The following is a 15741-nucleotide window of genomic DNA, read 5'->3' as shown; positions in this document are numbered from 1 at the left end:
TAGTTTTCTTCTGTTCTTATACTTAGAATTTTTATTTGAAAATCTACTTAATTTTGTTTTATTTTTCATCTATTGCCATAATGACATTATCAGTTGGCAATATTCTAGATGGTGTTGATATATTTCCTAATGTTACAGAACACTACAATTCTTTTTTTTTTTTTTTTTTTTTTTTGAGATGGAGTCTTGCTCTGTCACCCAGGCTGGAGTGCAGTGGCCGGATCTCAGCTCACCGCAAGCTCCGCTTCCCAGGTTCACGCCATTCTCCTGCCTTAGCCTCCCGAGTAGCTGGGATTACAGGTGCCCGCCACCTCGCCTGGCTAGTTTTTTGTAGTTTTTAGTAGAGACGGGGTTTCACCATGTTAGCCAGGATGGTCTCGATCTCCTGACCTCGTGATCTGCCCGTCTCGGCCTCCCAAAGTGCTGGGATTACAGGCTTGAGCCACCGCGCCCGGCCAGAACACTACAATTCTTAATAAGCGCTACGTGATCATTCCTATGCTCCTTGAACCATTCCAGACCATGTGAAAAGACAGAAAGCTCTTTAGTTCACTGTATGATTTTGCCATGTTCTTAATATCAAAACCTACCACAAAATATATAACACAAAAATGGTAAAACAATCTTACTTACAAAGATCAAAGTAGGCCGGGCGCCATGGCTCATACCTTTAATCCCAGCACTTTGGGAGGCTGAAGTGGGAGGACTGCTTGAGCCCAGGAGTTCAAGACCAGCCTAAGCAACATAGCAAAACTCCATCTCTACTTTCTATAATTAAAATAAATTAAATTTTAAAAAGATAGAAGTAAACAATTTTGAATAAAATATTAGCAAACTAAATCCAGCAGTGTGTTAAAAAATGATATGAGAGTATAATTAGAAAACCAAGAGATTCAACCAAGAAAAAATGAAAGAATTTTAAAAAATGGCTCGATACATGATACATATCAAAAACTAACAGCTTCTCTACACACTAACAATAACCAGTTAGAAATGGAAATACATCCTATTCATACAACAGTTTCATATTTTAAGAGAATTTTTAGAAGAAAAATTATTTTGTTATGTGAAACATAATCTTGAAAATGGAAAGTTAACATGGGTGGAGCACTGCCTGCTGTCTAATGATTAATTCATGGAAGACCATTTGGAGATAGAGCCCTAGATGCATCACTGACTCATCAGGTCTCCATTCCTTCAGCTGGGACAAGTGCACCAGCTGAATTCAAAAAACAATCCTGTAATTTCCCAGAAAATATTGATTAAGTTTCATTTCAAAAGAGAATTCATGGGCTTAATTTTGTTCAAGTGGCTGATGTTCACTTTAACAGTCTGTTAAAAGTTGGGTTGTCAGGCCGAGCATGGTGGCTCACACCTGTAATCCCAGCACTTGGGGAGGCCAAGGCGGGTGGATCACGAGGTCAGGAGATCGAGACCATCCTGGCTAACATGGTGAAACCCCGACTCTACTAAAAATACAAAAACATCAGCCGGGCACAGTGGTGGGCACCTGTAGTCCCAGCTACTCAGGAGGCTGAGGCAGGAGAAAGGCGTGAACCCAGGAGGCAGAGCTTTCAGTGAGCCGAGATCACGCTACTGCACTCAAGCCTAGGCAGCAGAGCAAGACTCCGTCTTAAAAAAAAAAAAGGTGGGTTATCACTGTTAACTATGCTTTTTTTTTTTTTTTTGAGATGGAGTCTCGCCCTGTCGCCCAGGCTGGAGCGCCATGGCGCGATCTCAGCTCACTGCAAGCTCCGCTTCCCGGGTTCACGCCATTCTCCTGCCTCAGCCTCCCGAGTTGCTGGGACTACAGGTGCCCGCCACCATGCCCGGCTAGTTGTTTTGTATTTTTAGTAGAGACAGGGTTTCACCGTGTTAGCCAGGATGGTCTTGATCTCCTGACCTCGTGATCTGCCCGCCTCGGCCTCCCAAAGTGCTGGGATTACAGGCATGAGCCACCGCGCCGGGCCAACTATGTTTTAAACAGCTGTATGTATAGCTTGGATTGAAAAGTCCCCTGGAGAGAAAGAACTAGGTTGTTTCGTTTATTGGAAGTTTCCTATTTCTAGGAATACATTCATTCATTTATTAATTTAACAAATATGTATTGCACACACACCATACGCTGTACCAGGTGCTGGGGATAGAACAGTAGCGCAACAGGACAGGGCCCTGCCCTCATGGAACTTAAAAACTAGTGGGATGAGGTTAGTGCTGCACAAAAATTGTGACTGACTTATTTGCTTTCCTTTGGAATGGCAAAATAGAGCAAAATTGTTATTCTCCAAATCTGATTATCTATACGTCTGAACTAAATAGAGTCTTTTACCATAAAAAAAACTAACAGTATATTCAGTAATTGCTAATGCTACACAAAGAAAATTCCTTTCCCAGTCCAATTCTACATCCGCTCCCCTCTACTACTATACAGGGCACACGTTTTCCAAGCAGAAAGAGAAGCAGCAGTTCCTCTCTGCCTTCTCTCTGGGGCTGAGGTCAGCCTTGGGCTGAGGCCAGCATGAGTCAGCTTGCCCAGCACGGATGCTTGCCTCTGCCTCAAGGCAGGCCTTGCTATAACCTTGATGCACACAGATAGTGTGTGTATCCAGGGTCCAGGGCAGAGGTCCATGCATATCTGATGAATCTCTATGGAATAGGGAGTATGAGACCTACTCTGGCTTTGAGTTGACAATGCAGTAAGGAGAAACATCTCAGTCTTTTTTCCCCCCCCCCCCCGAAAAGAAATTTGTTAATTATAACAGGAGCCACCAAACTGTCCATATATTTGATCTCGTAATTCTATCTGGGAGAATTTAGGTCAAGAAAACAACCTGAAAGAAAAAAAAATCCAAAGATATTCTCATAATAATGTAATTGATAATCATGATAAATTCTTAGCATCCCGAATACCTCCAATGGAGAACTATAATGTGATCTGTATTAAACATCCTAAAGGTATTAAAAATGTAAAGGACGTATACAATGTTATCTCATGGAACTATCTACATTTAAAACAGAACATAAGATGGAATTCACACATGGATTACAATTTTATGAAACATCTGTAGGTATATTAAGAATAATTGGAGGATAAACTAGAATATTATCAATGGGCTTAGAGTTTATTAGCTTTTTTCCCCTAAAAATTCTTGTTTTTTGAGACAGAGTCTCCCTCTGTCACCCAGTCTGCAGTGCAGTGGCATGATCTCGGCTCACTGCAACCTCCACCTCCTGTGTTCAAGCGAGTCTCGTGCCTCAGCCTCCCAAGTAGCTAGGATTACAGGTGCACGCCACCACACCTGGCTAATTTTTCTATTTTTAGTAAAGATGAGATATCACCAAATTGGCCAGGTTGGTCTGGAACTCCTGACCTCAAGTGATCCGCCCGCCTCGGCCTCCCAAAGTGCTGGGATTACAGGCATGAGCCACCGCGCCTGGCAAAAAATTCTTTATTTAAAAAAATAAACAACACCCTCTTATGAAAATAAGAAAAGGCAACTGACATTTCAACATACAAAAGGTATTCTTGCTAGACTTAAAAGGGCAGCGCGGAAACAGTTGACTGCATGTTTGAATTTGTCTGTCTGTCCTCTGCTCCAGCTTCTCCAGGTCCTGAATATGAGATCAGGTTCTGAAGCCCCATCACCTCCTCACAGACCACCCTGATGTCATTTATTGAGACCAAGCATGCATCTCAATTTTGAGTTTCTGGTTGCTATGCACTCCATGTTTCCCATTAGATACGGCCACCCTCCACTCTTGAGGCTGACTGCTTGCCTCTTGTCTTTTGTGTTCTGCCACAGGAGCTTCCTCCCAGCACCTTCAGGTGGAGCTGTAACTGGATTATATCCACCCCATTACTAAAATTCATCCCTTTAAATCTCAATGGCTTTTCATTTTCAAGGATCCCTATTAAAAAATAAACACCACTGAAAGTTGTACCCTGTTAAAGCCAGTGTTTTATGACATCCTGGCTGGATATCATTGAGTAAAGGCAGCATAGAAATGGCTTTTATTAACACCTATTCTTTGGCACTTTTTTCTTTCTTTTTGGGACCTTTTGAGACAGTGTCGCCCTGCTGCCCAGGCTGGAGTGCAGTGGCATCATCTCAGCTCACTGCAACTTCCACCTCCCAGGTTCAAGTGATTCTCAGACTCCCAAGTAGCTAGGACTACAAGCAAGTGCCACCACCTGGTTAATTTTTGTATTTTTAGCAGAGACAGGGTTTCACCATGTTGAACAAGCTGGTCCCAAACTCCTGGTGTCAAGTCATCCGCCCACCTTGGCCTCCCAAAGTGCTGGGATTATAGGCATGAGCCACCCTGCCCAGCCTGTCTGGCACTTTCTGTACATCAATCTTCACAACAACCTTGCAGGAAAGCATTATGGTTTCTCTTTACAGATCAGAGAGGTTAAACAACTTGCCCAAAGTCACACAGCTGGTCTATGACAAAGTTAGACTTCAAGCCCAGGCCATCTGACTCAAAGCTGGGGCTCTTTCAACCACCTCTAACTGTGCACCCTGTGAAGCCTCAGGGAAAGCACTGGGCTGGGAGTCAGAAGCCTAGCTGCGTGACCTTAAGCAAGACTCTTCAATTCTCTGGGCTGAGGAAATGGGCAAAAGGGCCCCCAAAGGTCCTCCTTTCCCATTTCACCCCAGGGTCCACTGCTAGGCTGTCACAGATCCCTGTATGGCACAATTCTAGGCAATTATTCATTCAAGAGGAGAAGAGGAGAAAGTATCAAGGGTAGCCACCATAGTCAATTCTTCCCCAGCTGTCACATGAGGAACAAGCACAGAACTCCTTACACACATGGAAAGAAAATCCTTTCTGATGTATACAGCTCTCAGGTAGCAATTTCAAGCTCTGTAATACAAATACTTTTCCACATGATGTGCAGAAAGTGTGGGAATGTTACTGGCTGCCACCATGGGCACAGGATTAGCAGTAAGGCGGTCCTCCTGGGACAGGGTTAGGGGAGCCCTGAATTTGTGGAAAGGGATGGAAGGATGAAATATATCCAGACGTAGTTTTTGCACTCAGGGCTAAATAATTTAATCACGGGCTCTGTCACGGAAGAAAATACACTGAATGCAAATGAGAGGAAGCATTACATTTGCAATAAAAGCCGCCTGAAAAGGTGAGGCAATAAGGCATAAATTGTTCTTTCCCCAGGAACTACCACTAGGTGCAACCTTCCTGTGTCATCATACACAGATATCTAACCACCTCTCTTAAAAATACAAGACTATATTTTCCTAAGTGTCTTATTGAGCACATTAGGTGAAATGAAATCCAGCCTCAATCAAGCGGGATGCCATTCGAAGTTCAACTTCCACCCATTGGTTATTGATGCTGAACTCCAGTCTTCCTCCACCTCTCATGTACCCACATTTCCCAGAGCTCTTTTCCTTCCTGAGTGTCTGCAGCCAGCACTGGGCTAGACTCCACACTCCCTGGGAGACTGTCAGGTCACTTGGCACCTACAGGAGCTGCCAGGTTCAAGGGAGGGCATGTGGAGAAGGCCTGCAACAAACCTGGCGCAACCCTGAGCCCTGGCTGCTCTTTCTGTTCTTCTTCCCAAACAGGGCCAGCCATGGGACTATGTGTGTGCCAGTGAGATGGGCCATCCCAAGTGTTAGTGCCAGGAGTAGGCATGGGCCCCTGTGTAAACTAGAGTTTCTCTCTGGAGCTGCACTCTCACCAGTGGGTCAAAAATTAGTGTGCAGTGGTCTTAAAAGCTCTTATAGCTTTTTTTTTTTCCCCCCCAAAACTCTAAGCATTTTCAAATAACGCTTTCAGGAGAAGGATCTGTTAAGTTCCAAAAGTTCCAAAAGTCCCACAGGCAAAGAGTGTAAATGTTTGATACCTGTATGGCCCTATATCTGCACTGACATTTGCTTCTATTTCAGTTAAGGTGAAAACATGGTGAGACAGAATCCTAAACAGACTCTGCTGAGCTGCAGGGGTGCTAACTGATGCTATTAATAGAAGAGATTTGAGGAATTCTTTTTGATACAAACTACTTTGTTAGAATTGACCTTTAACATTCAAATCAAAGCACTGAAACCCTTTTCTATCATAATAGCCCATGTTATATGTTGTTTCTTTCTGGATAAATTACTAGTCCAGCAAATCAACATGCCTCATTCCAGAGACTCAGAGGAGTGGGGACGGGGGATACAGCACACATCATTTTTGTTGTGTTTGTAAGGTCCCCATCCAAGTGATTGATTCTGAAGTGCAGAAACCACTGCCCTAGTCACTGAGGTTCATAGCCAACAGCTTTTGTGTTTTCTATTTTTGGTTTAGCATTTCTGGGTTGTGGAGGTCAGTTAATTAGAGAAGATTCTGCCAGCAGGGTCATTACACATAGTGTGAGCTGAGCCTAACTCTGGGCTTAGAAAGCTTGCAGTGAGGGGGATCTTTTAATAATTCCACAAATGTTTACTAAGTGCCTACTATGTGCCAGGCACTCTGCTAGATGCTGGAGATGGAGCAGCAAGCAAAGGCCTTGCCCTCATAGAACATGTATTTCCGAAGGAAAGAAAGAAATGAGTAGCTGTCTATTACAGCACATATTACACAAACTCAGATCATGAAAATAATGAAGAAAATAAAGCAGGGTGTGGAGGCAGAGAGTGAGGCAAGGTGAGGGGCTGTCAGTTTAGGACAGGATGGGCAGCAAAGCTTTCTGAGAGGTGGAGAGACTGAGCAGAGAACCGAATGAAGGGGAAGGTCTCAGAGGAAAGCCTCCGAGGCAGAGGCAGGTAGAGAGAAACAGCAAATGCAAGGGCCCTGGGGCAGCTGTCAGCCCATCAGTGAATCAAGAAAAGGCGCCCCTTCTTCTGAGCAGACAAGCCATGCCTGGGCTTAAGAGTGTGGCCGGCCGAGTGTGGTTTGCCTATCAGCCTCACTCTGCCCCGTCAGCTGGGCCGCTGTACAAGGGACAGCCTGTGCACAGCCACAGGAAGCCTCTCCTAGTGGCACATGCTTGGGAGTAAGAGGAGCAGTGGGAAGGCTGGTGGAGAGGAGAGAGGATAGAATGAGGGAGAGTGGTAATTAGCAATCTCAGTCTTTAAAAAGTCTTTTCTTATCTGAACTAACCACTTCCAGTCATGCAGGACAGAATTCAAAGTCAGCTCCTTCGCTGGGCTCTCACTCCATCCCCCATTAGGAGGACAATTCTCTGCCATCAACTATGAGGCTGAAGTAGAATTTTAAAACCACATCAGCCCTAATGATGACAACATTCCAATTTGAAAACTTACGACTGGCTATTTCCCTGCCTGTCTCACACATAAATTTTCTCCTCCTTCCCCTTTGTATCCCTTCCTTTATTGTATTTGCACCCATGCTAGTCTCTCCTGAGGCAGGCATTTTGTGCAGCCAAGTCAAAAGAGCCCAGCATGTGTGTAAAAACACAGATATTTTTTAAATGACCAAAAAACCCCAAGTAAAACAGATTTTCCTCACCCCTTCTCCATTCCTAATCCCTTTCTTTATAAGAGATTTTCATTTTCTACTTTATTTATGAATTGTTTAAAATGCTTTATAACTCTATTGCTGGCGATTACTCTGAAAGTAATTGTTCAATTGCTTGATATTTGAATTTTTTTTTCTTTTTGTGAGACAGGGTCTCACTCCATCACTCAGGCTGGAGTGCAGTGGTGCAATCGTGGCTCACTGCAGCCCCTGGAGCAATCATGACTCACTGTAGCCTTGACCTCCAGGTTCCAGTGATCCTCCCACCTCAGCCTCCTGTACAGCTGGGACTACAGATGTGTGCCACCACATCTGGCTTTTACATTTGTTTCTGGAGACGGGGTCATTTACAACTATGTTGCCCAGGCTTGCTATGTTCTCACCTCAGCCTCCCAAAGTGTTGGGATTACAGGGGTGGGCCACGACACCCAGCCCAAAAATTGTTTTGATAATTTGAGGAAACAAAGTGTTGTGTGGTGTTGAGTTTACATCTATCAGACCTGGGTTAGCTTGTGTCCCTCTAAGTGGTTATTATAAAAGAGTTTGAAGACAATAGATATAAGGTATGTACACTGCTGAGGCACCTGTTAGAAATGATACATGAAGATTTCCACTGCACTCTGGAGCTGGGAATATGGAATGGAATTGTAGCCCACAGAGTTGTTTCATTCCCATTTTCCTTCCCTCCCCACATACACCCCATTAAACAAGGTTGGTATAATCAGGAAGCCTCCAAAATGCAAAAGTGGCCATTCCATTCTCCAGCAGCCAAATCTATGTGTTAATCACAAGTAAGTGAGCGTAGGCAGTTACTGTAAAGAAGAAATCAGAGAATGTGAGATGCAAGCCAAAGGACAAACAAATTATTCAGGACTGATGGTTCTCCCAGAGATGAACAAATGTGGTTTGCTCCTGACTCTTAGTTCTACATGGTTTGCCTGCCAGAGGGTGCTTTACCCTCACCCCAGTCCTGACCCCTGTAGGGCTAAGGTCAGGGATGGGGTGCAAGTGTCTGTCTACCACATTAGTTAAAAGTAAAAACATCATAAGCTAAATGTTTAGTGCAGCATTAAAATGTTCCTAGTTTCAAAATGGCTGCACCAAATAAAAAAAAAAATCACAAAATGGTTGCATTTAAACATTGTGGATCCATTTCCCTGCAACTGAGAACAGGGGCGAGTCTGACCTAACTTTGTTATGCTTCTCTGCTGTTCCACGTCCTGAGCGTCTAGTATCAGCTTTGGACACAATTGGTGTTTACTATTGCTTATTAAATAAAAAGCTGGGTTAGTTACGGTGGGCACCTGTGATCCCAGCTACTGGGAAGGCTGAGGCAGGAGAATTGCTTGAGCATGGGAGGCAGAGGTTGCAGTGAGCCACTGCATTCCAGCCTGGGTGACAAAGTGAGACTCCGTCTTAAAAAAAAAAAAAAAAAAAAAAAAAAGCTGGACACTCTCTCCTGAATGCTTACTATAGATTTACTCAATAATTCCTACCCAGTACTACCTCCAGACAGGGAGTTAAGTGTGCATGAGAATGGGGCATCTAGAGTTGAGATTGGTGGGGAGAGGGAGGGAGGTTGGAGGAGCAAGGCAGGGACAAAGAATGAAACAATACTAATGCATTTAGACCACAGAATTCGCAGAACACAAGATACAAAGGACTCATGCCACGCCAGTGGGTGCCCACAAGAACAAATACCTTCCTAGAAAAAAATGCTCCTTGTTAACTGGGTAGAAATGACAAGTGCACTGAGGAGACTCATCGGTAACCCCAAAGTCTAGTGGTTTTCATATGAAAGGGGCATATGATGAGAGATTACTGAAACATACTCTTTAAAAATCTATATATATATAGGATATGACACCCTTCAATTAGTTTAGAGATTGGCACCTAGATAATCAAGTTCATAAATGTTTTCAACAGACAGATACTGAATCGCAATGAAAAGGAAAATCATTACAGTAAAAGACTAAAGGGAAAGAGCAGCAAGTGAGTTTAAGAGCCAGAGCCCAGTGACTGAGATGCCTTCTCCTTGGTGTTAAGTAGGCAGAACATTATAGCAGAATGCTTTCTTTTGTGTATTAATCAATTACTAGAATCAATATCATTGTGCTAAGTGCAAAGACCATCTAGGAAATCACAGAATTTTCTATATGCCTCTTTGCAGTGATCTAGGGTATGGCAACCCCCTGGGGATTCACAGCTGTTATTTGTTTGGAGGAAGATGTTCTTTTAATAAATGTGCCTAATCAATGTCCAGCCATCACATTCCACATGTACTGTACATATGCCTAATTTGGTATCATTATTTTTGGGGACTTTCTAACCAGATCTTATTGGTTCAACTCAATAACACTTACGGCTGAGCTTTGGGCCAAGATGCAACAGGGTGTTTTATCAGTTATGTTCATTTAATTATTTACAAAGTTTTCTAACGACAATGAAAAAATCTTAAGATAGAAGGGGAGGCTGTGTAAGACAGTAAGTCTCTTTACTTGACACGGTCATGGCTGGCTACACAACAGCTTCTCAGGAGGCAGCACCCTATAAAGAAAAGAGTAAGGGGTTTGTAATGAATAAAGCTTGACTCCAGTTCTGCCACCCAAGCTGCTTAACTTCTTGGAGCCTCTGTGTTTTTTGTCTGAAAATGGGATTAGTGCATTCACCTTTCAAAGAATGTTCTAAGAATTGAGTATATTTAAACTCCTATCACAATACCTGAATATAGTACATTATCAATAAACCAAAACAATTATCACAAATGGGAAGAGAGTTGGACTAGATGACTTTAAGGATTAAGTGGCAGTCCTACTCTAAGGTTCTAGGACTCTAAGTTCTAACCTTTTAAAAGCTTACAGTACTGAAAAGATTTCCCAGCCACAATGTGTTAAGTGCTTACTATGTGCAAACTGCTTCGTTTCAAGGAGAACTGTTGATAAATAATGGGGAGAAGGAGTTCAGTAATCTAGCTGACACACTTGTATAAGTGTTTCTCAAGTTAAATGGAAGCTATCCAAAAGGCTCTATCAAAAGCAAGCAACAGCCTATGATAAAATGAGTCTCCTCCCTAAAAGGTAACTCTGAATTAGGTTCAATATAGTAAGTTAATACAAGGCCTTTGTAGGAAGACGATATAGGCGCCGGTCAGGAAACAGGAAGGGCAGACCTGGGAAAAAAGCTCCAGAGCAGAGACCACCATCCTAGGTCAAGGAAGCTGTGGAAGGGGCTGAAGGCCTGGGCACTTGGGCAGGTCTGGTCAGAGGTTGGGGACTGTTGGTCTACAGATGGTGACCCCAAACACCCTTTCCAGCCACCTGAGTGGCAGGAAGGGGCATCCATCTTGGATCTGGGAGAGGGGAAGGAAGCAGGCTGGACAAACAAGAGCAATGAACTATCGAGAGGAGGTCAGCAAACAGTTTGGGTCGCACATTCTTAACAGGTGAAGTGTTTTGGTTCACCCCCATGTCCCAACATATTATTTATACATTATCTTCATGGACTACATATTAGTGCATCATAAAACCTTCACAGACTATGCGCATGGAAAAAGGATGACATCTATTTAAGCAGAAGTTATAATATTTTATTCTTCCCCTTCATTAGTCTTGTGCAGCCACTCTAGAGACCCCAGGAAGAAAACAGGTGAATTTGCTGAGGGAAGAGTATAGCATTTTCACTCCCTCCATAAAGCCTTAAAAGACCAAAAAAACCAACCCCCCCCCCAAAAAAAAACCTAAAAGAATCCTCAACACGTTTCCCTTAGCTTTCCTTCAAAAGAGATGCCTGTCGGCTGGGTGTGGTGGCTCACGCCTATAATCCCAGCACTTTGGAAGGTCAAGGTGGGTGGATCACCTGAGGTCAGGAGTTTGAGATCATCCTGGCCAACATGGTAAAACCCCATCTCTACTAAGAATTAAAAAATTAGCCAGGCATGGTGGCACGCGGCTGTAATCCCAGCTACTAGGGAGGCTGAGGCAGGAGAATTGCTTGACCCAGAGGGTGGAGGTTGCAGTGAGCCAAGATCATACCACTGCACTCCAGCCTGGGTGACAGGGCAAGACTCCATCTCAAAAAAAAAAGAGAGAGAGTCACCCAGTCAGTAGCAGGCAGGAACCCAGTCAGTAGCAGGCAGGCACAGTGCCAGATAACTCAGTCTCCCACTGCTCTCTCCCAGCCCTCTACCTGGCTTTCTGTACCTGGCTTTCTGATTGCACTTGTCATTAGAGGTTGCTACAGTTACACCTGACGCCATAAGATGTTCCACAATTAGGAAGCTCAGATCTATGATTTGGTAGTGACTATATCTGACCTGTCAGATCACGGCTGTTTCCCATTTGGGGAAAAGGGAAACACTTTGTTTAAACTATATATAATATATATTTATTTAAAAAATAAATATTTTTAAATATTTATAAATATATAAATATATTAAATATAAATAAATATATTTATAAATATTTATATAAAAAATAAATATATATATATATATTTTTTTCTTTTTTGAGACAGAGTCTTGCTTTGTTGCCCAGGCTGAAGTGCAGTGGCACAATGGCACAATCACGGCTCACCGCAGCCCCTGCCTCCAACGTTCAAGTGATTCTCCTGCCTCAGCCTCCCGAATAGCTGGGACTACACGTATGCACCACCATGCCCGGCTAATTTTTGTATTTTTAGTAGAGACAGGGTTTCGCCATGTAGGCCAGGCTGGTCCCGAACTGCTGACCTCAAATGATCCACCTGCTGTGGCCTCCCAAAGTGTTGGGATTATAGGCGTGAGCCACAGTGCCCAGCTTAAACTATATATTCTGAGGAGAGGGACTGAACCCTACAGAGTTCTCGTAATACAGAATCTTGCATACAATTAAGCACTAGGTCCATAGTGCTGTTCTTTCTTTGTTTCCTTCCTTCCTTTTTTCTTTCTCTCTCTCTCTCCTTCCTTCCTTGACTCTCTCCTTTCCTTCCTTCTTTCTCTTTCTCTCTTTCTTCTTTTCTTTTTCTTTCTTTTATTGGTTGTTTTTTGGCTAAAAATTAGACTGGAAAAAATTATTTCCTATAAAAACAGGTATATTATTAGCCAATAACACAGCATATTTTTCTGCTGGTTTTACAGATAGCTAATTGCCCTTACTAAACATCAAATTTGCTATGTAATTTTTACATATACTTCAAGTTATTCCTGTAGAAAGAAACAAAAACATGTAGTTGGTCTATAAGACCATTACCAAAGCAAACCAGATTGAAAAGAGCATTCATCCCTTTTGCTACAGTTCTGACACATGACTGCATCTTGCAACCAGGACCCCTCAACACCTGGATGTACAGAGCCTCCACTGAACTAACACCACCACATTTGCAGTCTTGATTTAATTTCAATTGACAGAACTAGCTGGCTTTTGCCTCGAAATGCCAGCAATGGCTTTCCAGTGTAACTTGGTGATTCTTGTCTGTCAAAAACTTTGCAGTCAGTCCTGGTTACCTTAGAGATGCCTTATCTCCCAATGCACCTTTAGGGAATGGCACCCTGCTCATTGCTTCTGTTTAGCCAAGTCCAGAGGATGTGAGCATGGTTCCCACTGACAAAAGACAGTTTGCTGGAGTTAAAACAAACTACAAAACACAGCCTGTGCAGGATTTGGGGGCCACATTTTTATATCTCAATTTAAAAAGTAAGAGAAATTAATTCTACAGATTGGTAGCAATTAAGGAAAAGCCACATTGCTGTTTTACTTTATAAGTTAGGTCAGTTTTGCTGTTTCCTTAGTTCCTTTTTACTTAGCTTTGTCAAGGTATAGCAAGGACAGCTGTCTGGGCTTTGCACCAGTGAACTTTCATGAACACCACTCACTCCATGGCATCAACTGGTTTTGTGCCTCAGGGAAGGTAGGAGATGTACGAGAAAGGACAAAGGCAGATATCGCAAAGACTTTTTGAAAGACTTAACATGACAATTTTTTTTCACTTTATAAAATACTGATTTTTTAAAAGAACATATTTTATTAGAGTCAAATCTCACCATTTTTTGCCATAAAGATTAATATTTTATCTAACTCAAGTTTTTGCATACTTATTTACAGTCAATTCCACTATTTTGCTTGAAGTGAACCTTCTATTATATTTTTCTAGATTATGTAAGTGAAATGATTATGCAACTAAGAGTGTGGTAAATATAAGAATTATTATAGGATCAACATTTTTTACATGTGACAGCTCTGGTTGTTTGTGGAGTAACAAAGGGAACATGAAAAAAAAATGCTCGGGCCTGCCCTGGATTCAAGTTTATCATTCCTACACTTCATTTAAACGCCTAAATTTAATCCCTATTACAAATAGGCGTGGGTCCTTAGTCCAGATAAAAAAGGAAATTAGATTTCAATTTAAAACAAAGCTACAAACAGCGGAAAACCAGAAAACACTAAAATAAGACACTGGCTAAATTACTACAACAAAATCTCACTTCTTAAAAATCCACTAGGCAGGAATGTGTGGCAGTACAGAAAGGCAGAAGACTGAAGCGCACCTTTGATCTAGTTGTGTAAGAGCTTGCTAAATCAGTTACTACTGGAAAATATACTTCAGAGAGAAGGCTGAAACTTCTAGAGACTGTTTCTAGTATCCTTAAGTAATTGCAGACATTCATAATACTGACTGATATCTTAGTTATAAATAATTCTTATCCATAACTTAAATCCATCTTGAGGCTCTACTAAGTAAATCTTCCTTAACCTACTTAGAGGATGTGCAGTAGTGATGAAAGTAGCGTTTCTTTTTTTTTTTTTTTTTGAGACGGAGTCTCGCAGTCTCGCTCTGCCGCCAGGCTGGAGTGCAGTGGCGCGATATCGGCTCACTGCAACCTCCCCCTCTTGGGTTCAAGCTATTCTCCTGCCTCAGCCTCCCAAGTAGCTGGGACTACAGGCGTGTGCCACCACGCCCAGCTGATGCTTTTGTATTTTTAGTAGAGATTGGATTTCACCATGTTGGCCAGGATAGTCTCAATCTCTTGACCTCGTGATCTGTGTGCTGGGATTACAGGCGTGAGCCACTGTGCCCGGCCTTAAGCCTCTTTCTTTAAGGCCCAAGGGCATATTTTCACACTGCAGTGCATCACAACCGTTTTGATTCTTCAGGTGTTCCTTTCTTCTGGTCTCCAGCCACCCAACCTAGCCTGCCAGGTACTTCTGATTAATTATACATAAGATTTATCCAAGCCACCCCCTCCCTGTTTCTACCAACTGGACTTCAATCTCTTCAGTTCCTGCTAGAATGCACCTCCTACCTGAAGTCTCCCCTCATCAATGCCCTCCACGATCAGCCTTTGACTTTGGAATCCCTTAATACATTCCTCAGATCGTTAGAGGTTTTCGGAGTCATCTGAGATTTTTCATTAAGTTGTGGAGTTTGAACAGCCAGTCCTGAGCTGTCGGACTCAGTTCCAAATAAAAGTCCTAGTTAAAGACACAAGAACAAGAAGATGGGTTAGCTGCGGCTCGAAAGGCTGGTGAGCGCGACCACAGGGCAGCTTGCGGACAGTTCTTTCGGACAGGACAAGGGCGAGGGAAATGGGAGGATGGTGACGCACCTGAGTGCGTCCACTAGACGAAAGAAGACCAACTAAGGCTTCGAGTAGTGCGCAGAAAGGCCGACACACACACACTAACACACACGCAAAGACCAGAGAGGGAGCGAGAGGCGCAGCCCCAGGTAGCTGACAATGACACGGCCCCGATCCGGACGCGGGCTTAAAGCCCCCAGACTTCCGGAGTGACCCCCTCCCCGGCCACCTCCGGAGATTACAGCTGGCGCATCTCTCCGCCCTGCCCGGCTCGGACGCCCTCCCCTCCCCCCACAGCCGCAGCTCCCCGCCCCCCGCGAACGCGGCTCCCCAGTGTCCTCCAGAATGCCCGCGTGGCTGTCGGGTTTCGAACCCCAGGGCCGATTCTGGCCCTCGGCGCGCGCGCCGCCGCGTCGCCTACCAGCCTTTGGTCCCCGCATCAATCATTAACGGGGCGGCCCGGGCTGCGGCGGCCCGAGGAGGGGGATGGTACGGAACTCGAGACAGGGGACAACTCTATCCCCCGAAGCGGCCGCGAAACCCTAGCCTGGGAGGCCCCCGCCCTTCCTCGGTGCGCCCGTCCCTCCCTCCGCGCCTCGGCTCTCACATCCCCGCCTCCCGCTCCGGGGGCGGCGGCGGAGGCACCCGCACCGCGCGATGCCCAGTCACCGCCGCCGCGCCGCCGCCGCAGTCAGCCGCGC

General features: G+C 44.1%; 1 long non-coding RNA gene across 1 annotated transcript; it reads right to left on the bottom strand.

Annotated features, from left to right (window-relative positions):
* Positions 1–9700: 9700 nt before the first annotated feature.
* On the bottom strand, positions 9701–15624 carry LOC111544705. Its single transcript, XR_002732257.3, has 3 exons — positions 15462–15624; positions 14765–14933; positions 9701–10035 (listed from the first exon to the last, which is right to left on the bottom strand). It is a non-coding gene; the product is annotated as an uncharacterized LOC111544705 (long non-coding RNA).
* Between the last annotated feature and the right edge of the window lie 117 nt (positions 15625–15741).

Source organism: Piliocolobus tephrosceles, chromosome 2 (assembly GCF_002776525.5).
Source record: "Piliocolobus tephrosceles isolate RC106 chromosome 2, ASM277652v3, whole genome shotgun sequence".
Lineage (NCBI taxonomy): Eukaryota > Metazoa > Chordata > Mammalia > Primates > Cercopithecidae > Piliocolobus > Piliocolobus tephrosceles.
The sequence above is the reverse complement of the archived record's forward strand: the minus strand, read 5'-3'. Positions and strand labels throughout refer to the sequence as shown.